Source organism: Megalobrama amblycephala, linkage group LG11 (assembly GCF_018812025.1).
Source record: "Megalobrama amblycephala isolate DHTTF-2021 linkage group LG11, ASM1881202v1, whole genome shotgun sequence".
NCBI classification, from domain to species: domain Eukaryota; kingdom Metazoa; phylum Chordata; class Actinopteri; order Cypriniformes; family Xenocyprididae; genus Megalobrama; species Megalobrama amblycephala.
Window position 1 is genome coordinate 12,259,108 of NC_063054.1, and position 23,120 is coordinate 12,282,227.

General features: G+C 36.0%; 1 protein-coding gene across 4 annotated transcripts in view; it reads left to right on the forward strand.

The window, feature by feature from the left end:
* Positions 1-23,120, forward strand: part of fynb (FYN proto-oncogene, Src family tyrosine kinase b) — a 73,237-nt gene that overhangs the window by 21,717 nt on the left and 28,400 nt on the right. For all 4 annotated transcript variants that reach the window (XM_048206163.1, XM_048206164.1, XM_048206165.1 and 1 more), the window contains exon 2: positions 2,318-2,380. The gene's annotated coding sequence lies outside the window, so the exon portion shown is untranslated. The remainder of the gene's footprint in view (positions 1-2,317; positions 2,381-23,120) is intronic.

Here is a 23,120-nt window from a genome sequence, read left to right on the forward strand (position 1 = left end):
ATCCTAAACACACATCTAAAGCCACTGTTGGATTTCTGAAGAAGAACAGGATGAAAGTGATTCAGTGGCTCCTGATCTGAACCCAGTCGAACACCTATGGGTAAGAGACAAGTTGAGACAAATCACTCTCCATCCAGCATCCAGTCTCAAATAGAGGTAATTCTTGAAGAATGGAAAAAGATAGATGTTGCAATATGTCGCCAACTTGTTCATTCCATGCCTAGAAGACTTGGTGCTGTCATTAAAAATCATGGAGGCCATACAAAGTACTAGATGTAGTAGTTTTTGTTGTGGGGTGTACTCATTTTTGCTACTGTACTCATTTTTAACTGAAAAATGTGTAATCTAAGTTATATTATTAACCTTACTTTCATATTATAGGTTAAACAGATGTTATATCTTGTTGAATACCAAGATGGTTTTTTGCCTACTTTCAAACCTAATTAAGAAAATGGGTTTGTCCTAAATATGGCTGTCCTTGGAGGTTAATTTTATTTCAGTCATCTGTGCTTTGCTTTTGCGTGCGTGTTTTGTGGTGAGTTATAGTCTGCTGTGTTATAGCTCTCTTCAGTCTTGGGAGAAGTACATGAATTTGGCCTTTGTTTCAGTCTCAGCATCAGATATCACACTCACAGATCATCTTATCTTCTGAAGCATATTGCAACCCCCCCACAAAAAAAAAAAAAAAAAAAAAAAAAAAAACCAAGAGTTTACTCAGAATGACAAACCTTAATCTGATTGGCAGGCAAAGTTAATAGATTTTAATCAGTATGCTGGGACTGTATCGACTGATACAATGAGCACTTCTGGGTAAGTTTGTTGAATCTCTAGACATGAATATGGAATTTCAGTAAGATTTACCTTGATCTGACATTGGCTGCGTCCGAAAGCTTAAAAATGCTGCCTTTGGAGGATGCATTCCAAGGTAGGAAGGAATCAAGGTACGTCCGAATCCAATATTAGCTTCACTTCCTGTCTCCTGAGATAGCTTCATCTTATTGATTTTTGAAGGCAGCAAAGATGTGTCCTTCGCTGTGTTTGATTTCCCACAATCCTGTGTGTACCATTCTGTGACAATTGAGCAAAAAAAAAAAAGAGATGGTATTTGAAAGTTGCGGTTGGTGGTCAGGTTGCATGTAAATGTAAGTTTTTAAACTTTGATGTAATTTCTAATGAGAAATTACTATTGTAGTAATTAAATATTTGCTTAGTTATCACCAAAGCACGGTCTATTTTGCTGTAGATCACTAAACTGTTATACTGCCCCAGAAGTCTGTCCAAAATCAATTTCGTGAGGTATCTTCATGCGTAAACACTGCCTACAAAGTCATTGCCTGATAAGGCAGTGAGGCAACAAAGCTTTCAGACACAGCCTTAAATTGCCACAGTGCTCCTGGCACCTGAATGGGCTCAATAAAATGGCAAAATGTGCTTGACACCACCACATGTAAATCTCCAGGTTATGCTCTTCTCCATCTTTTGTTCATCATTTGATGAATTGCTGTTGTTGTGATAACTAGAAAACATCTTCTTTCAATAAAATTCAGCTTAAAGGGTTTGTTCACCCAAAAATGAAAATTCTGTCATTAATTACTCACCCTCATATCCTTCCTCACCCTTAAGACCTTCGTTCATCTTCAGAACACAAATTAAGAAATTTTTCATAAAATCCGATGGCTCAGTGAGGCCTGCATTGCCAGCAAGATAATTAACACTTTCAGTGCCCAGAAAGCTACTAAAGACTTATTTAAAACAGTTCATGTGACTACAGTGGTTCAACCTTAATGTTATGAAGTGAAAAGAATTATTTTTGTGCGGCAAAAAAACAAAACAAAATAACGACTTTATTCCACAATATCTAGTGATGAGTGATTTCAAAACACCGCTTCATGAAGCTTTGAAGCTTTACGAACCTTTTGTTTGGAATCAGTGGTTCGGAGCATGCATCAAACTGCCAAAGTCACGTGATTTCAGTAAATGAGGCTTCGTTACGTGATAAGTGTATATATTTATTTATCATGCAGCCCAACAGACAGTCAAAGGTCTAGATATGATTGACTAGGGCTGCATTTGTTTGTGATATATTTGACTCTGTCTGGATGAGTACCATCACTGTGTGACGTAATCTGTTGCTAAAAATAGCAGCTAATACTATTGAGTGTGGGGATACAGAAAGGTTGATTGTGATTAAACTGTTCCAAAGTGATTGAAATTTTTGTTCTTTACAAAAGGTCCATAATCCAGATCAGAGTGGACCGTAAAGCTGTTTATCACATTATGAATGTAATATTAATCTTCCTCTTTCTGTTTCTCTCAGGATTCTCTTTTGAACACAAAGCAATGTGGAGGAAATAAGGATCGTGCTGTGCTCTAAATACAGGTGAGTGTAAAAACACTGTGTATTAGAAGGTGTGATGGGCTGTAGGCTGGCTCACATTAATCTACACCCAAAAAAACTGCAGATTTATGGCTTATGGCATAACAGACATGTTAAAATGACTTTTTTGACCACTTATATCTAGTAATATGAGAATAATTAGTACATGTGGTTGTTGTTATTAGAATATTCATAATGTGTATTATTGTTTATTGTAGTCCAATAATTATTTATTATTGTGTTATAAGCTAACATTAATTCTGAATATTGATTATCACACTTACACTAAAATAAATGGCCCACTAATTGGTTTTATATTCCCATCCCATGCTTGTTCATGTATTAAATATTTTGGCTAATATAGTACTCAGCTCTGTTTACACAGTTAAACATGTTTCAATCTGTTCCAAATAATTCCACTGATTTTCTTAAAAGCAACAAAGAAAACGGGCAAAAATTCTATTAAAAAAAATTATTTAGGGCAGTTAAAGTCTTTTGTATGTCTTCATTTAGATAGCTTCATTTAGTAAATGTGTGTGATATAATGTTGGATAGAGTACAGAGTGTGTCTTCTCTGTGGAAGAAAACATATAATACTGTCTGACTCGGGAATGTGTGTATGTGTCATATGAACTAAATGGTATGTGCTTTTGACTGAGAGTATGTGTGTTTTTGTAAGGTAATTTTCGCTAGCTAAGACACACTGAAGTGATTAGACTCTGTGGAATGTGCGTGTGTGTGTGAGTGTGTGTGGGTTTGGGTTTTGACCTTTCAGTGAGTCACGTGTTCCATACAGTATAATAGTGGAACTGCTTACTACTGTCCTATGCCCCTTGGGTCTCTTTTCTTCTTCTGTTTCTTTCTCTTTTTTTTTTTTCTTGTCCAAGAAGAGAAACACACTGGTCAGCGTTTTAAGCCCAGGGCCTGCTGCGTAGTGTCAGTGGGTAGCTATACATCAAAGATGTTTGGAGTGAGCATCTCAGCAGGTCTGACACTCCTAATGCATAATAAAGAGAACACAGGGCCTACTTGCATTAAACCAGACCTCTGTGGCTCCAATAAGCACTTTCTACTTTGAGGCTTTGCACAGTCTGAATGAGTATTATACGCTCTAGAGCTAGATGAAGGGTGAAACAGCATCATGCAGGAATGACAGCTGTAAGGAATTCATCAGTTCTGGTTCTGTGATGGTTCAGTGTAATTTCTGTGCTAGAAGTGTCAATGAAGCTCTGATTGAATGAAATGGAGCAGAATGCACAGGCAGTGACTCATAAGGCGGCTTGTAAAACCTAAAACACCATCTTAAAAATGCAACATTCAAGGCTGGATGTTCCTAAAAACTGTGAGACAAGAGACAATGCAATAGCTAATTAATAGCTAAGACTTTTTTAAGAAAACTTTTCTAAGAAGGATTTAACAACTAAAGCACAGCATGATGTCATCACATTAATTAAAGTCTGCATGAAATGAAAGTTGCAATAGTCTTTTCTTCCTTATTGTGACATGTATCCGAGTTAAACAGCTTCTCGACCAAGAAGGAATAGACTCGATTTTGTCCATGGGAATTGTTGGATAGCTGTGATCTCATGTGAGTGACAGGTTGTCCCGTCCTTGCCAATATTACAAGGGCATATGATTTTGAAAAAAAAAAAAAAAAAGTTAATAAATACTATATAATAAATAAATTAAATAAATAAATATTGCAATTTTCAATAAAACATAAGAAATGACAAGTTTGATTTCATGGTGACTTTAAAGCACCCTAAAATATCAAAACTTAAAATCAGTTACTAATAAGACAAACATCATCAAATTAAAAGTACTTTGTTAAAGCAAAGCCAAAAGTGTCATTTTTTTAAAGGTTTGTTCATGTCATAGAACAACATGTAGATATAAAGTTCACGTTGTTTAAATAAATGGTCTTATAATATAAAAATGCAAGTACAGTATGTTAATATTGCTATTTTTAGCATAAAAGGGAAGTTAATTTATGTTTTCTTTGCCTGTATTCTATTGCTGAATCTTGGCACAAAATATTCATATTTCATGGTAGGTGAATTTTAAATTTTGTAAGTCATTGGACTGTTAGGATGAACCTTGTTTGGAAGTTAAACTGCAAGGTGAGTGATGTTTAAACTGTGCACAGTTCAGTTCAGTTTAAAAAAAAAAAATTAATTATGAATAACACTTTACAATAAGGTTTCATTTGTTAACATTATTTAACTACATTAGTTAACATGAACAAACGATGAAAAATACTTGTACAGCCTTTAATTTTAACATTTACTAATACATTTTTAAGATAAAAAGTTGTATGTGTTAACATTTGTTAATGCACTGTGAACTAAAATGAACATTTTTAAGTAACATTAACAAAGGTTAATAAATGCCGTAAAAATATATTGCTCATTGTTAGCTCATTCTAGTTAATGCATCGAGTAATGTTTACAAATGAGATCTTATTGTAAAGTGCTACCAAATTTTTAATTTTTAAGATGAACCAAAAATTCTGTAAGTTTATCTGTTAGCTGAAGTATTTCAGAACAGTTGGTTACCTTTTTCTTAGATTTCACCTAGCCGTGGGTTTGACACCAGCATGTATGCATGCATCACCCCAAATAAACGCTCAGCCTGCCATCTCATACGTTCCACCATAACCGCCCACATGATTTACATGAGTGCCCACCTCAAAATATCACAGACGTTCCTTTAACCCACATAGTCTCAGTGGAGCTGCAGTTTCGTAGTGTGTTTGCATAATTAAGAGCGAGACCTTTAAATCGAGTGCAGTCTGTCACGTTCTGTGCTGTGGCATCTCTAAAGAGGGTTTATGGGGCAGCATTAATACTTTTTTAATGGACAGATGAGGATTGGATAAGCCCAGCTGTTCTGTTGTTCCCAGTCAGAGCTGTGACACACATTGTAGAGGCACTTGGAGGGCACACGGTTCTTGTTGGCGTCTTCACACACCACTATGTTCATTCAGAGAATGCAGCCTTACAAAGATCCTTTATCTGGCTGTTAACACTTGCACACCTAAGGCCACAGCTGAACATTCCTCTAATTCTAAATCCACACACACAGACAAATCAAGATGTAAGGATGTCAATTCTTGTTCTTTTTCTCTTTTTTTTCAGTGTTATAAAAAAGGAGCATTTTGAGTTACAAAAAAAAAAACAGTTTCACACCAAAAGTGCATTTTAAGTTTTTTTTGTCACATTACTTTTAAGGGCAAAACCCTCTTTCTCATTCAAATTTATTTACTGTATATTACACTAATGAAAATGAGATTTTGTTCACTTTGCAGTATGCTGCTGACAATTTGGAAAGTTCACAGTAATCACAATGCAAAAAACTGTGCTAAAACTGGCTTAATTTTATTTATGCAATATATATATAATATATATATTATATCATTGGACTGTTAGGATGAACCTTGTTTGAAAGTTAAACTGCAAGGTGAGTGATGTTTAAACTGTGTGAATAAAACAACAACAACAAAATAATAGTGCACAGTTCAGTTAAAAAAAAAATTAAATTTTCTTTGCAAGTGTAAATAGTTGTTAGATGCTATTTATATTTAGTGCAAATAGTGGCAGAGACTATTTGCACCTCAGTGTATTGTAGTATATTATAAAACAGTATACAGTGATAACAACATATTCAGTGATTATATTTATTAAAATCATAAATGGATGCCACCTTATTGGGAACGCCCTCTTCTACACGTAACACCACACGATAAACACTTTTTTCCCAATATTAAATTCCCGTTAGGCACTTTGTTTCCACTTTTCAATTTTTTTAAATTAATTTTCATTTAAAAAAAAATGCTGATTTGCTATGTTTGGAATGTTTGGAAAAAGGTGAATTCGAACTCGGGTCGGTCTCATCAAAATCCAACGCCACCCACCTTAAAGCCTATTCATACCAAGGACAATTACTATAACGGCCTTGAATGGGCCTTTACTCTCCATGCCACTGATCCTGTTATCAGCTTGATTTTTTTTTTTGTAATTTTTTTTCTGGCTCAATTAGACAATGGAGGCTGGAGTTAGTCTACATAGCCTCTGCCAACAAGCTGCACTTGGTGTAAATAGACACTTCGAAATTTATTTTTATGAGACATTTTAGCTTTATATTTAAAGAATGGTAAAATTGTTGTACAGGTTAGAATGAATTATTAGAATGAATATTAATTGCAAAGACGGTGCAAGTTGTTGTTCTGTCTCTTTAGTTTCATTTTCTACTGTGAAACAATGGCCCGGACCAGTATTGCCACCTTGTACAACAACTGATGGGTGCAAAACAAATTCAGTGTGCATGAGCATCCTGTGTGTACAAAGTACGCAGCTACCAAAATTGTGCACTGCTTGTACTATTCTGGTGACAATTTGCGTCACACGTACAGTACGCGGACCCTGGGGTATGCGTAAAGTTCAAAGTATACTTTGGCCTTACTGTTGCTGTGGCCTGTGTTCATTCAAAATTGTACTGTCAATTTTCACAATGAAAATGTATTATGAGCAATACAAATTTGCTTCTGTCATGATTCTCTAATTGTCATAAAAGCTGTAATTTTGACTTGAAAGCATTATTTTAACAAAAAATGTTAAAAGAGAACACAAGTCATTTTTGAAATGTGTGTTTAACCACAGTGCGAGTCGTGTAACATTTCAAATGACCTCCAGGCTGCATTTCTCAGATCAGTGGTTGGTGGTAAACATTAGGGCTGGAGACGTGGGTGGGGGTAATCTACAGTAGTAACAGCTATTTCTGTTGTTAATTTTGAAATAACCTTCTGAGCAGCTGCCTTTCAGCCATTCATATATATGCCTGTGAGTAGGGTCAAGCTTCATTTGACACAATCAAACCAACCGTGAACAGTCAAAAGGTTCAGCACTCATTACCTTTCTTAATGCTACTGCAGAAATGAGATTTTACTTTGTTTGTGCATTAATTGCAACAATGCATAATACATTACGTAACGTAATACATTTTAACGTAGTATTGCAGTTTTCCAAACTGCACTGTTTTTCATATTATATTCCAGCATTTGGGAAAAGAAATAAGATATTACTGTAAAATTGCTTACAATAGCACTCACACATTTAAGAAGTTAAATTTTCTAGTTTTGTTATGTGTCAGTGATACCAAGATAGTGTTACATACATGCATTTGTGCAAGCATAATTGCAGAGGCAACAAAACAAAACCCAGCTTTGTGAGCATGCAACTTGGATGCACTGACCACATATGCACATGCACACTGAAGGGTCTTGTTTCCTGAGAAGTCTTGCTCCGACTGATGTTATGACTGAACTGTGCTCAGATGAAGTTTGTGGTGAAGTCACGTGCTATAGTGCTATAGTTCAATAGTTTGGGGCCTTTAATATTGTTTATTACTGTTGAAAGAAGTCTTTTATGCTCACCAAGGCTGCATTTAAAATAAATAAATAATTATACAGTAAAAGAAGTAATATTGTGAAATATTATTTCAATTTAAAATAACTTTTTTTTCTTTTTTAATATATTTTAAAATGTCATTTATTCCTGAGATGGCAAAGCTGAATATATCTGCATCAGTGGCGTGCAGTGGTGTTCTGAAATGAGGAGGCACATTTTTTTTTATGAATCAATGTAAATTCATGTGCATTACTCTTAAAGTTGACACATCTTCCTTGTTAAATGAACATTACTTTACAGTACATCAAAAAAGAAAAAAAGAAACAAAATACAATTCTATTTTGTAATTTTATATTAACAATGTAATGTTCTATTTATCAGAACCAAGTCAGTCTCATCAAGTTAGTGTTCTAAGCATTTCTACATTCATTCCAAAATAATAACTAAAGGCAATAATAATTTAAACAATATATTTTATTTGTGTATTGCGGTTTTTCGTTTTAGTTGTCAACCTAGGATATTTTGGATCATCAGTCATGCTCCTTAAACACTGTCTGTCACAGACACGAATTGTATTTTTAATTTCATTTCACCAAACTGATTGCACTAAAAAAAAACTCGCAGTCATCATGCTTTCAGTCCATTTCAAGTTTGATTTTGACGTCACATAAAGCAGTGATATCTAACTGGGTGATCTGTTTACTTACTTTTCAATTAGTCTTCCCATTGACGCCATCATTTGTTCAGTCAAACTGACGCGCGTAACGCGCACGTCAACAAGAGGCGGGATTTATCGCACAAGCCAATCATATCCAATCACAACCAATTACATCCAATCATAGCGCGATGGAGACATTGCCTCCTCTCATGTGACTTTCCCCCATTCATTCTCAATTACCCCCCACAAAACCCACCGCACGCCAGGGGTCTGATGATTTTCTATGGTTTCCTATGAGAGGAAAGGGAGGCATGACTCCATAGACTGTAAAGCATGACTCCCCTGTGTACCTTTACCTGCGGGTGTCGCTGTTGGACAGTGTTCCTTAAGAAATATGCGTGACTTGCGCTCTTTTTAATGTCATCATTTGTAATATTTGTGTTGTTTTATATGTAATATGGATTATTTTCTCATCCTATTTTTTTTGAGGAGGCACTGCCTCCCTTGCCTACTCGGAGGAAACGCCCCTGATCTGCATTACATGTAATTTGTTTGGCAACAGTTCTTCTAAATCTAATTGATGGAGTGTGTAACTTTTCATTTCTTAAACAGAAATGTAGAAAGACACATTGTGGCCAAGATTCATCAGGCTCAAATTGTGAAAGAATGGTTGGAGGGAGCATGAAAAATCATTTGCATAAATTGGCACCTCTGAGTTCAGACCATTTATTCACACATCACAATATTTATTTCCATCAAGAGGTGCATCAATTTTTCAAGTCAAGCACTCTGTAAAGTCTACTCCAGCACATCCCAAATATTTTCTGTAAATTTAAGGTGTGGACTGGTGCCAATTCATGTGTGAAAATGATTCTTCATGCTCCCTCCCAACCTGTCTTTCACAATTTGAGCCTGATGAATCTTGGCTTTGTCATTCTGGAATATGGACCACACTGAGCTTTGCTTGTTTTTTGCTTGTTTTCCCACAAGTGGTCCGTCAACTCGTCCTGGACTATATCTGGATGAGTGTAATGTCTGGCTGAATCTCCATATTGACCTTTTACAGTGATTTAATAGGTTGAGCCGCTTGTGTGGTAGAAACTCTGAGCGACTGAAGTCTGAAGTAAGCCGACATCTTTGACTTCAGTCAGCTTATTCAGCCTAGAGGCTCAATGACTGACTGCACCTGACATGCCAATAGATCTTGCTATTGTTGACTCGTTGAAGTACTTTTTTCTCATGAACTTGTATTGTGCACTGTAAAACAGTAAAAAAATCACTAAATGAAATCAGTTCATTATACTTTAAATTTTTAAAAAGTTAATTCAACTTAAACATTTGTTATGTGAACTCAAAAACGAATTTTATTAACTCAATCTGAATAAGTTGGAAGAAATAATATGCTATTTTAAACTCTAATGATTTAAGATACAGAAATTAATTTAACCTAGTAGCTTGCATCTATGGCTGACCACAACATATTTAAAAGAAATTTGAACTTATTCCATGGTTTCTAATTTATTTTTAAATAGTGTTTTCCAAGAAATTACATTTGTATAGCATAGGTTATGCTTTTATAGCTTTCATAACTAATTAACTAAAAGCTAATCAAACAAATACATAAACAATAATAAATACATGAATCTATTACTTACACACTTCAATTTTTAAGTGATTAATTGTGCACCATTTGATCTGGTTCACTGAAATTAATCAAACTTACCATCTTAAGTAAAATTTTGCTATTAGTGTTTACATGACAGGTGCTATTAAAACATTTCTGTCTTAACACTGATATTTCCAAGAAAAGGAAAGCTTGTCTAGTGACACTGTCTTTAAGAAAACTTTATAACCAAATAAAAAGCACATTAAAATCATTGTGATATTCAAAATGTTGCGTAATATTATATCACCAGCAAAATCAATCGGAATATATTGTGAATATGTGCTCCCAACACGTTCACATTTGATGAGAGTATAGACTGTTCTCTCACACTGTCGATATTGTGCCATGCAGAGGAATCTAGTCTCCTAGCAACTGTGCGGGTTTGTCTGATGGGTCTCCTGTGCCTGTTTCTGACTGGCAGTTGTGTCACTGGAAATCCCTCATCACACAGTCACACATACATTTAAGATCAATTAAGAACCTTAGTATTAAGGTTTTCTTCGAGTAGAATTAAGCTTGATCACATCTACAGCAATATAATTTCATGAATCTTTCAATTTGTCGTAAATTTATGTTTAGTAAAAATGTAATGTCTGTGTGTGTGTGGTGCAGGTATTTCCTGCGTTGTGGGGGAGAAATGTCCCCACAAGGAAAGTAAAATGAGGAAAACGGCTTATAAAACATCTTAAATGATGTTTTCCTAAAGGGTTAGGTTTAGTGGATAGAATATTAAGTTTATACAGGTGCTGGTCATATAATTAGAATATCATCAAAAAGTTGATTTATTTCACTAATTCCATTCAAAAAGTGAAACTTGTATATTATATTCATTCATTACACACAGACTGATATATTTCAAAAGTTTATTTCTTTTAATTTTGATGATTATAACTGACAACTAAGGAAAATTCCAAATTCAGTATCTCAGAAAATTAGAATATTGTGAAAAGGTTCAATATTGAAGACACCTGGTGCCACACTCTAATCAGCTAATTAACTCAAAACACCAGCAAAGGCCTTTACATGGTCTCTCAGTCTAGTTCTGTAGACTACACAATCATGGGGAAGACTGCTGACTTGACAGTTGTCCAAAAGACAACCATTGACACCTTGCACAAGGAGGGCAAGACACAAAAGGTAATTGCAAAAGAGGCTGGCTGTTCACAGAGCTCTGTGTCCAAGCACATTAATAGAGAGGCGAAGAGACGGAAAAGATGTGGTAGAAAAAAAGTGTACAAGCAATAGGGATAATCGCACCCTGGAGAGGATTGTGAAACAAAACCCATTCAAAAGATTCACAAAGAGTGGACTGCAGCTGTAGTCAGTGCTTCAAGAACCACTACGCACAGACGTATGCAAGACATGGGTTTCAGCTGTCGCATTCCTTGTGTCAAGCCACTCTTGAACAACAGACAGCGTCAGAAGTGGCTAAAGACAAAAAGGACTGGACTGCTGCTGAGTGGTCCAAAGTTATGTTCTCTGATGAAAGTAAATTTTGCATTTCCTTTGGAAATCAGGGTCCCAGAGTCTGGAGGAAGAGAGGAGAGGCACACAATCCACATTGCTTGAGGTCCAGTGTAAAGTTTCCACAGTCAGTGATGGTTTGGGGTGCCATGTCATCTGCTGGTGTTGGTCCACTGTGTTTTCTGAGGTCCAAGGTCAATGGAGCCGTATACCAGGAAGTTTTAGAGCACTTCATGCTTCCTGCTGCTGACCACCTTATGGAGATGCAGATTTCATTTTCCAACAGGACTTGGCACCTGCACACAGTGCCAAAGCTACCAGTACCTGGTTTAAGGACCATGGTATCCCTGTTCTTAATTGGCCAGCAAACTCGCCTGACCTTAACCCCATAGAAAATCTATGGGGTATTATGAAGAGGAAGATGCGATATACCAGACCCAACAATGCAGAAGAGCTGAAGGTCACTATCAGAGCAACCTGGGCTCTCATAACACCTAAGCAGTGCCACAGACTGATCGACTCCATGCCACGCCGCATTGCTGCAGTAATTCAGGCAAAAGGAGCCCCAACTAAGTATTGAGTGCTGTACATGCTCATACTTTTCATGCTCATACTTATCAGTTGGCCAAGATTTCTAAAAATCCTTTCTTTGTATTGGTCTTAAGTAATATTCTAATTTTCTGAGATACTGAATTTGGGATTTTCCTTAGTTGTCAGTTATAATCATCAAAATTAAAAGAAATAAACATTTGAAATATATCAGTCTGTGTGTAATGAATGAATATAATATACAAGTTTCACTTTTTGAATGGAATTAGTGAAATAAATCAACTTTTTGATGATATTCTAATTATATGACCAGCACCTGTATATCCCAGTCATCTCAATGGAAAAAAAAGTGTCCCAATCAACCTGAATTCACCCTATATGTTGTATCCAAGTCTCTAAATATATCTATAATATACCAGGAGAGAGCTAGCCGTTAGCATTTCCATTCATCTTAATGGCAATTGCTCGGCTGGTGCAGGACCCCCGAAAGTACATTAAAACAAATCGACTGAATTGAGAACTCCAAACTTGAGGCAACCAGCTTCATTTTTGAGTATACTAAACTTATACTATAAAAAATGTTGTATCAACTTAACAATTAAAGTTGGTCTGTGCTTTCATCAAACATAAGTTCTTCAAACTCAACTTTTTTTACTTGTGAATCCAAGTTCAAGCTTGCATTTTAAGTTAAGCTGAGCATTAACATTGCATAATAGAGATGTAGAACTTTTGTATTTAATCTAACTTGTATAATCAGTTTGTTGAGCAAAGTGAACCAAACAACTATCTGATGATTATTTATTTCCACTCTCATTAGTTTTTCTGACTAATTAACGGGTGAGACTTTAATGTCCTGACATTTTGTTTAAAGATGTCTTGGCTGCTCCGGCTGCCCTCATAGGAGAAACACCTCTGATGGAAAGTTATTGTGGTTGTGTTGCTTTGTCATTGTCATTCTCAGGTTGACCACATCCTCTGGAGCTAACACTACATACATGCACACTATCATAGCAGCACTGCAAACAACGGTGTTTAGTGTTACAGCAGTGCAATTCACTGATTACCACACCCACTGGCTTTTAGTTTTGTCAAATGTGACTTGTGTAGCTTTTCAACTTGTGCCACTGTCTGAAAGGTTATAAGGAAATCTTTTCAAAGCCTTTCTGTATAATCTGAAACCTGCACCCACACAGAAAATTCTCTCTCAGCAGATCTGCAGCACCTTCTTAGCCTTGTTTTGTCAGTTTGATTTGCTGACGTTTATCGCCATCCTTCCATGGGTGTCATTTTTCACATTTTATTTTTTGCTTGGTTATATTATAGCAAGAGTAACTCTACCATCTTTTAGTCTTTAGACATAACAGTTCCTTATCCTGCGTCTTCCCGGTGACTTCACTTTGACTGAGCAGGCCAAGTTTCTGAACATTGAATTTAACCAATTGGCAAGATTTGCCACTTGCAGTTGGTGGAGGAGTTGAAAACAGAGATGTGGCTGGTGTTTGCCGACTTCATCAAAGATGAACTTGATTAGATACAATATCTGTCAAATGTTTCAGATGTTTTCATGAAGCAGCAGAAACACTTTTCATTCAGTACTTTATGTATTACTTAACTCTTTCCGTACCAGCATTTTATTTTAAGTTGCCAGCCAGCACCAGCTTTTTTGATCATATTCAGAAAATTTCATGACCCTCGGGACATTTTTTTTTTTGTTATGAATATGTAAACAGTCAATATATCAAAAGAAAGAAGAGCCTCTGCTTTTTATTCTAGCTTCATCCATTCTTTTTTATTAGCACCTGAATGTGGGTACATTTAAAAAAAATAAAAATAAAAAAACCCAAAACATTTTGAACAAAAAGCTGGGAAAATTACATCCGGATCAGATTCAGAACGATGAGCAATACACAGACCGAGTAGATCGAGTCCATCAGCACCCCCAAAGCTTCACAGTTATTACATTTTCATGGGTTTGACATTTTTCTTGGTAACGTTAGGCAGTTTGGATTTATATGCCTGTTTCAGTGCTTCCAGGTTCTACGTCAGAACAGCGTCTCATTAGAGGCGAATCTCAACATAACACCAACTGTTACGTAACAGTCGGGATCATTAATAAGCACGCCCCCAATATTTGCATATGGCAGCTCATGTTCAAGGCATTACACAAGGGCAGGACGTCTGGATGTTACGTCTGCACAGCTGAATCATCAGACTAGGTAAGCAAGCAAGGACAATAGCGAAAAATGGCAGATGGAGCAATAATAACTGACATGATCCATGATATCATGATATTTTTAGTGATATTTGTAAATCGTCTTTCTAAATGTTTCGTTAGCATGTTGCTAATGTACTGTTAAATGTGGTTAAAGGTCCCGTTCTTCGTGATCCCATGTTTCAAACTTTAGTTAGTGTGTAATGTTGTTGTTAGAGTATAAATAAAATCTGTAAAATTTTAAAGCTCAAAGTTCAATGCCAAGCGAGATATTTTATTTAACAGAAGTCGCCTACATCGAACGGCCAGTTTGGACTACATCCCTCTACTTCCTTCTTTAATGACGTCACTAAAACAGTTTTTTGACTAACCTCCGCCCACAGGAATACACAAGAGTTGCGTTTGTAGAGTGTGTTTGTCGCCATGTCGTCGAAACGCTGTTATTTTCATCCCGCAGTCCAATCACCGGGTCTGATTCCGGCTCAAATTGATAGGGTAAAATTAAAGACATGTTTACAATAACACTGAGCGCATGCATCTCCACGTTATGGTAAGAGGCATGACTTTTCCGGGCACGGTGCACTCAGAGCTATCGAATCACAACACAGGAACCGCTGGCATTCTCGTTACGTATTTCTGAAGGAGGGACTTCATAGAACAAGGAAGTCATCAGCCCGTTTTTATGACAGTGGAAACAGCGGTATACAGTAAATTATGTGAAAAATACTGTGTTTTTTTACACGCGAAACATGAACACATGTTATATTGCACACTATAAACACAATCAAAGCTTCAAAAAACCACGAAAAACGGGACCTTTAAAATTACCATCGTTTCTTACTGTATTCACGGAGACAAGACTGTCGTTATTTTCATTTTTTAAACACTTGCAGTCTGTATAATGCATAAACACAACTTCATTCTTTATAAATCTCTCCAACAGTGTAGCATTAGCCATTAGCCACAGAGCATAGCCTCAAACTCATTCAGAATCAAATGTAAACATCCAAATAAATACCATACTTACGCGATTAGACGTTGCATGACGAACACTTTGTAAAAATCCATTTTGAGGGTTATATTAGCTGTGTGAACTTAGTTTATGCACTGTTTAGCTCCGTGGATGGGGAGCACGAGATTTAAAGGGGCCACGCAGCCTGAATCGGCGCATATTTAATGATGCCCCAAAATAGGCAGTTAAAAAACTGAATTAAAAAAAAATCTATGGGGTATTTTGAGCTGAAACTTCACAGACACATTCAGGGGACACCTTAGACTTATATTACATCTTTTAAAAAGACGTTCTACGTGCACCTTTAATGTTAAGCTATTTACAATATTTTACCGTTAAAATCACATTCATTTTTTACAGTGTATCTACTGATTTAATTAATTATCATAAACTCTTTATTTAAAAAAAAAAAAAACATATCTGGTAAACTCAAATGAGAATTCATTTGTCAGAAGATGTGGCAACCAAGTTTTACTCATCAAGAAGTCAACTTTCTAATGGCTTGCTTACAGTTGACTTTGCACATTAAACTGGGATGGAAGAAAATGTTAAACTGTAGCATTACAATACACTTCACCTCTAAGATGTTTTCTTAACCTATAGCCTTTGGCCATGTGGATTGGGTTACTAGAGCTTGAGGAAACTCTGGAAATCCAGGCATTTATCTGAACAATGCTAAACTTCCTCTTTTTCCCCACAACAAAAGCACAAATACATTTGCACATGAATTTATGATGACGTGGCATCATGAGTTTGAGGGTCATATGGTGACCTACATGTTATAATCACTACCACATGCGCAACCATGTTTGAACATCAGTCAATATCTCTTGCCTAAAAATTGAGCTTTCATTGATCTGTATGGGAAGTTTAATTGGTTTTGGATTGTGGAACTGCTCATATGTTGTCCATATGTATGACTGATTTTCGTTCTATTTTGGTTTCATTTTCATTCTGTTCCTGTTTGCCAGTGTTCCCTGTCATTGTTACCATGGTTACTGATTTGAGTTCCACACCTGTTCGCTGTCTCATTGATTACTTCCTTGTGTGTTTTAGCCTTCTGTTCTTTCAGTTTTTTGTTCAGTGACATTTGCGTTTGACAAGTTTGTTGGATTATTATGGCTCCTGAGTTTCCATGCGTGTTCCTGTTGGATGTATTGATTAAAAGCTTTGTTGTATTTTCTGTGCTGTGAAATTATTGCAGCCACCAATTGCTGACAGTTGTCTCAGACACATTTCAGGAATCATAAAAGGTAAAATATGCAGTCTTTGATGGTTTCCGTGATGTTCTGACTGATGGCCTAGTTGTTTGTGGGAGGAATGTTATTCTCTGGGTTGCAGTCCTGCAGAGTTACTTCTCTTATGAAGCCTGTCTAATGAAGAATCGTTGCGCCACGCATTACGTAATCACTTTGGAAAGGTAGGCGGAAGTACTGCGGTAGGGCGAAAAACTCAATCTCATTTTCTCCTCCAACTTCAAAATTGTCTGACATTGTTGTTTTAACTTTTTTGTAAAGGCTGTTTTACTTAGTCTGTGTTTACATTCGCTTTGTAAACACTTGCTCGGTGCTTCCGCCTACATCACGCGTGACCTTTCCCAACTTGATTATGCAATGTGCGACACATCACAGAGCTAGTGCAAGGCCAGCATTTGTAGTTAAAAAGTATGTAAAAGTTTTTTTTTTTTTTTTTTTTTTTTTTATAGAAAATGACTGATCGTTTCTCTAGATAAGACCCTTATTCCTCAGCTGGGTTCGAGTAGAGCTCTTTGAAGCTGCATTTAAACTGCAATTTGGACCTTCAACCCGGTTGGTAGCCTTTGAAGTTCATTATATGGAGTATATATATCCTGGAATGTTTTTCTCAAAAACCATCATTATTATATTATTAGTATATTATTATTATTATTATTATTATTATTAATATTATTATTATTATTAATATTATTAGTAACTGCACTTATTAATGCAAAACAATAGTAATATGATTAAATTGCCTTTATGATTAAAAAACATCCCAGCGCCACCTTCTCTAGAACTTAGTGGAACCAGTGCCACTGCTCTCAAATGTTAGTCTGGAGCCCTGCATTACCTGGCACGCATCCGAAACAGAAATTAAACAATTAATTATAATAAAGTAATACCTCACATAAAGCTACCATTTAAAAATATGAAATATAGCTCATGGATAATTTGATAAGTTGTACTTTTAATGTTTGTTTGTCAATTCAAAATTTGAGTCTGTACAAAGTCTATGGTTGCATTCAGCTCTCTCTCTCTCTCTCTCTCTCTTTGATACTGAGTTCGTTTGACACAATGGTGCCGTGCTGGCCGTATTTGACAGACGGTTGAGATGAAGGCCAGTAGCTACATCTCCGCTGGGTTATGGACAATTTCCCTTGGTGTATCTGTTAGTGGGAGAGTCTGAGCTCAAAAGTGAATGTGTGTTGGAAAGCTTTACAAGGATGGTTGCTTCCCAAGCAATGACAGCAAGAAATGGGACAAGGTCATTACTATGGTGACAACTAGCATTCCATAATTCAGCTACAAGCAGTGATGCCACTACACTTTATATATGCATGTGCTGGGTATATCAATAAACATCAAAATTCAAAATTTCAAATAGAATATAATAGGATTTTATCAACAACATACATCTTTGAAGGATTTAAATAATTATATTACACTGTTGTTTATGCACAATGGCACCATCTTAACTTGTGGTAATGTTGGAGTCACTTTAGGTTGAGCGTCTTGCTCTTTGCTCCTTTCATGACATTGACAACAGAATCATAATACTGCCCAAAGGGAGTGAAACCTTGTCAAAAAAACTGCTGTGTTTTCTTTATTTTTGAATCATCTGCATTGGCCATCAAAAAATCTAAATTGGTCGACCACTTTCTGCCAGCCTACACAGTTCAATAAAACAGTCATATGAATCTAATGTAATGAAATTGACTCTTCATATCAGATTCACTAGTAGTACTGCAGTAATGGAACAACCACAATCTTGAAGTCTCTACCTCTCTCTTATTCGTTCTGTCTTTCTCTCTCTTCCTAAAATATAAAATATCCTCAGTCTCTGCAGACTCTCTGCTCTCTGTCTTTTTTCATCTGCCCTTTCATCTCTTCATTTCTCTTGCTTCTCATCTCTTATTACAATCATTCCCTTTATAAAGCAGTTCACTTGTCTTCTGCAGAAACTCATTAACCTCTTCTCCTCTCTTCCCCTCCACTTCTCATTTCTTTTTTGTCTCCTCTCATCTCCTGTTTCTCTGGTTCTCTCTTCTCATCACATCTCCACTCATTCTTCTCTCCTCCTCTTCATGTCTCTCTTTGACTTGTCTCCATCCCTCACATCTTATTCTCTCTGCTGTTCTTCTCCAATCTCTTCTTGCCTCACTCCTCTCTTTTTATCTTGTCACCTCACGTGTCTCATTCACTAATGAGTGTACAACCTGTGTGCAAATGTTTTTACTTAAAATGATTATTACACTGTAAAAAATTACCGTGATTTTAACAGTAAAAGACTGTAAAAATGCTGCGGTGAAAAACTGTTAATTGGTTTACAGAAAGTTTCCGTACTATATACGGTGAATAACTGTAATAGATCTAACGGTACATTTAATGTAATTTTACGGTAAAATACCGTTAAATTCACAGTTTTTGAAAGTGAAAAATAACAATTCATTGTAAAATTTACAGTGAAAAACCGTAAATTGACATTCCCACAATTCCCTGCGTGACACTTCACATTTGATATATTTTTGTTGAAATAACCCTGTTTCTTCTTAGTTTTTCTCATTTTTTTCTAATCAGTTATGTACATTAGGGTTTTATGTTACATCTAATGTTGTTAAATTAATGTTTATTGCATTTTTAAAATTTCATGCATGTTACCATGATGGTGTTTAGTGTGTGTGTGAATGACACTGTGTGCTCCTTCTATATATTAGTATTGTCCTCCTCAGCTTGTGGAAAAGCTGCTTGTGATGAACTTTGATTCATCATGTGACTCTTATCACCACTGTGTTTGGTGATTTTCAGTGTATTATAAAGATACAAAACAGATATTAGTACTTCATTAGGTTGGTAAATTAACATTATATCAGTTAATGAAATATGTTATTTTACCGTAAATTTTACTGGGATTTTTTTTACAGTGTACTGAAATCCAATGTTAAATATACATATTTAAAATGTAAAATTCACATGTAACTCCGTAAGTATGTTTACGGTTTGATGTCATTTTTACAGTATTGTTCTGGTAACCACAGCTGCCGATATTTTTCCGTAGAAACAACGGGATTTTTTTTACAGTGTACTTAGTAGTTCTCTGGTGATATCCCGTGCATACCAGCAATATTAAATATTGTGGTGGTAGTATTTGTAATAAATCACAAAATTGTGTTACAGTTAACACAGTTCCTAAATAATAGGCCCTTGTGTTATTATTAGTTTCAGCAGTTTGTGTGAACGTCACCCAGTTAAGTATCTTTATTTCATGAGTAAATTTGAGGAATGTCATGATAATGGTACATATTTTGTCTGAAAATAGGGTTGTCAAAGTATCAAAATTTCAGAAGTCAATACAAATATCACTATAATTTCTTAATTCTTTATACCAATTTAGATGCAACAGAAAAACGGACACTAGCTCATTTCTTAAAGGGTTGGTTCTCCCAAAAATAAAAAAATTCTGTACTCAATTACTCACCCTCATGTCGTTCATCTTCAGAACGCAAATGAAGATCTTTTTGATGAAATCTGAGAGCTTTATGTCCCTCCAGACAACCTATGCAATTGCAATTTTGACGCTTCAAAAAGTTCATAAAGAGTTCTGAAAAATAATCTAAATGAATTGAATGGTTTAGACCAAATTTTCTAAAAAGACTCCATCGTTTTTCATTTTTGAGTGAACAAACCCTTTAATTAAAAATGGTTTTCAAGTATTTATTAAAGAAACAGTAATAAAACAAAGACAAATTGAATGCTTTTGTTTGCTTCCATCTGAAATTGAGAGAGTATTTCAGTCCTGATCAGGATTTAATCGTTTATGATGGTTCCAGTCACAGAAAATCACAGTCAATCACACAGAAAAGAAAGAATCAGTTCAGAATCAGAATCAGACAAAATAATAATAATAACGCATGATCTCTGTTGGCTTCTGTGTGTTAGTAAACAGTGATTAGTTTTGCGAATTTCTTTTGGTGCCATCGACATTACACTTTGCACCTTTAAAGATTCAGATTTAAGTAGCTTTATAAGCACAAGCATTTACATTGCAAAAGCAGTTTAAAGTAAGGTTAGTCCATGTAATGAGCTTTTTACAGCTATATTTCCTGCAACACAGGCTCACTGGAAAAACGGGGGCTCTAACTATATTTTTGAAAACTCCAAAACTGTAACTATACATAAAATTCACTGCATTTTTTTTCCAGTTGAAATTAACACTATGGCAGTTAAAACACTAACTATACAACGGAATTGATTCAATCAAAAACCAACTTTAGCTCAATAATAATTTTCCTATTGGCACTGTGAAGCTGCTTTGAAACAATATGTATTGTGAAAAGCGCTATATAAATGAAGATGACTTGACTATTTCAGTTCCTTTTCACACAAATTATGACTACAGAGGCAGATTATTGATTAATAAAGACTTATTTTTAAACGGTTGCACAATACTATGTTATGATTTGTAAAGACTACATTAATGTTTGCATCACATAACCAGCTCTATATGTATGGCTTTTCTGACATGGTAAACTTGTTCAGTTGCTCAACTCGTTGCACTTACGAGAGCACAAAGACATCAAAAAGCAAATGCATTTTGGCCTTTCCTTTTGTTAACACTATTGGTTAGGTTTGTGGTGGGGTTTAGTGTGGGTGGTATGTTATTTTCAAACGCGATAAAGCATTTACCTTTAAACGCCATTTATCAGACATTTCCGAACTGCCTCAATACGTACAACTACTGTGATAAAACTTTTCCAGATTCACATTTATTTCTTTTGGATGATACAGAGCATGCTTTTAATGCAACTTACTGGACATTACGAAATGTGCAAGAAGCAATGTAATATCACACAGAACAGCAAAATGTCAACAGCAGAAATGTCGTCACAGAGTTTCCTGGGATTAATGTTCTTTACCTTCAGTAAATCCTGTGGACAGCTTTGGGTTCATGTTTTCAGTAAGCTGCTGTTGTTGTGTTGTTTATGGGCATTCTTGAGCTGTAAATGAGAGGATGTAGGCTGAACCCAAGTTAACACCACTGACAGCCTGCAGGTGGTTCTGCTTAAGGGCAAGAAAGGCATAAATTATTAATGGCAGAGGTGGACAAATATAAAAGATATGGAAAGAGAGCTTTGTGGATTAGCATAAGAGCGAGACGACAGGAGACATGCTCGTAGGTGTAGGAGCGTGTCGTCCACTGGCAGTGCTGAGTGCTAGTCTGCTCACTGACACACAGCAGGGGTCTGTCTGAGAGAGATAGAGAGGAAAGAAAGAGAGAGAGGGGGAGAGAGAGAGAGAGAGAGAGAGAGAGAGAGAGAGAGAGAGAGGAAACCGTGGCAGGGGGATTCTCTGTTCCTGGATGTTCCTGTCATAAACGGGTACAAAGTGACCCAGCGAGTTTGTCTTGTGCTATCTTTCATTGTGTGTCTCTAGGAGGCAAGTGAAGATGAGCAGCTCCTGTCAAATAAGAACACTGAGATCCATGTGTTCTCACATTTGAAATTGTTGAAGAACATCAGTTAAATTTAAAAACTAAAATATATTTTCTTTGCTGATCTCAATCCGATACAGAACTGATAGACACTCGTCCAGATCTGCATTAGTGGTTAGAGAAGGTATGATGTCTTATTTCCTCTTCCTTAAATGATAAGCAGCTCTGAGCCTTAAACACATTACTTTCCCCTTCGTCTTTCTCATAACTCCTTCCTAGATATTATAGCAGGAAAACTGGCTTTTGTACACACACACACACACACACACACACACACACACACACACACACACACACACACACACACACACACACACACACACACACACACACACACCTTATTGTCCCTTTATCTCTTTCTCTCAAACACATGCACTGATTTTGTCCAGCCATCTTGTTCATAAAAACAGCTGTCAGTACAGAGTGTCCTTACAAAAAAAAAAAAAAAAAAAAATCCATGTTAAAATTTGATGCAGTTTAAAGTTCCTCAGTGTTTATTGCACAGCACTCAATCTAGAATAAGAATGTGTCCAATAAAAGTGACTTTACTGTATGTCTCTAGAGTACAGTTTACAGTGTTCACTGTCATATACTATAAGCATTACTACTATAGTATTTGGTCACTTCATTTATAATTGTGTGTCTGTCATTGCACTAGATATCAAACATTTTTTTTTTTTTTTAAATATGCCCCTCTGTTTTGGTAAATTACTCTCTCCCTAAAAGACATCCTCTGTATGTTGCCTTCTCTCCCCTTGTGAAAAAGAAGTACACTTTAGCACACTTTTAAAAAGAGTACTTATTACTTAGTACTTATTATTTTTTAAACAATATTAAAGTATACAACAAGTTAGCATTCAACACAACTCAGCACACTTCTTCACAAGGGTCTTCTTTCTCTGTGTTTCACTGTGAAGACCTTCTGGAAGAGGGATAAGAGAACTTGAAGTTTCCTGATGGGAGTTTATTGTCCGTCAGACAGTTCAGCTGTTGTGCTGTTGATGGATCATGGGCAGAACTTCCGAGTTTAGTTTTAAAATCCTGCACT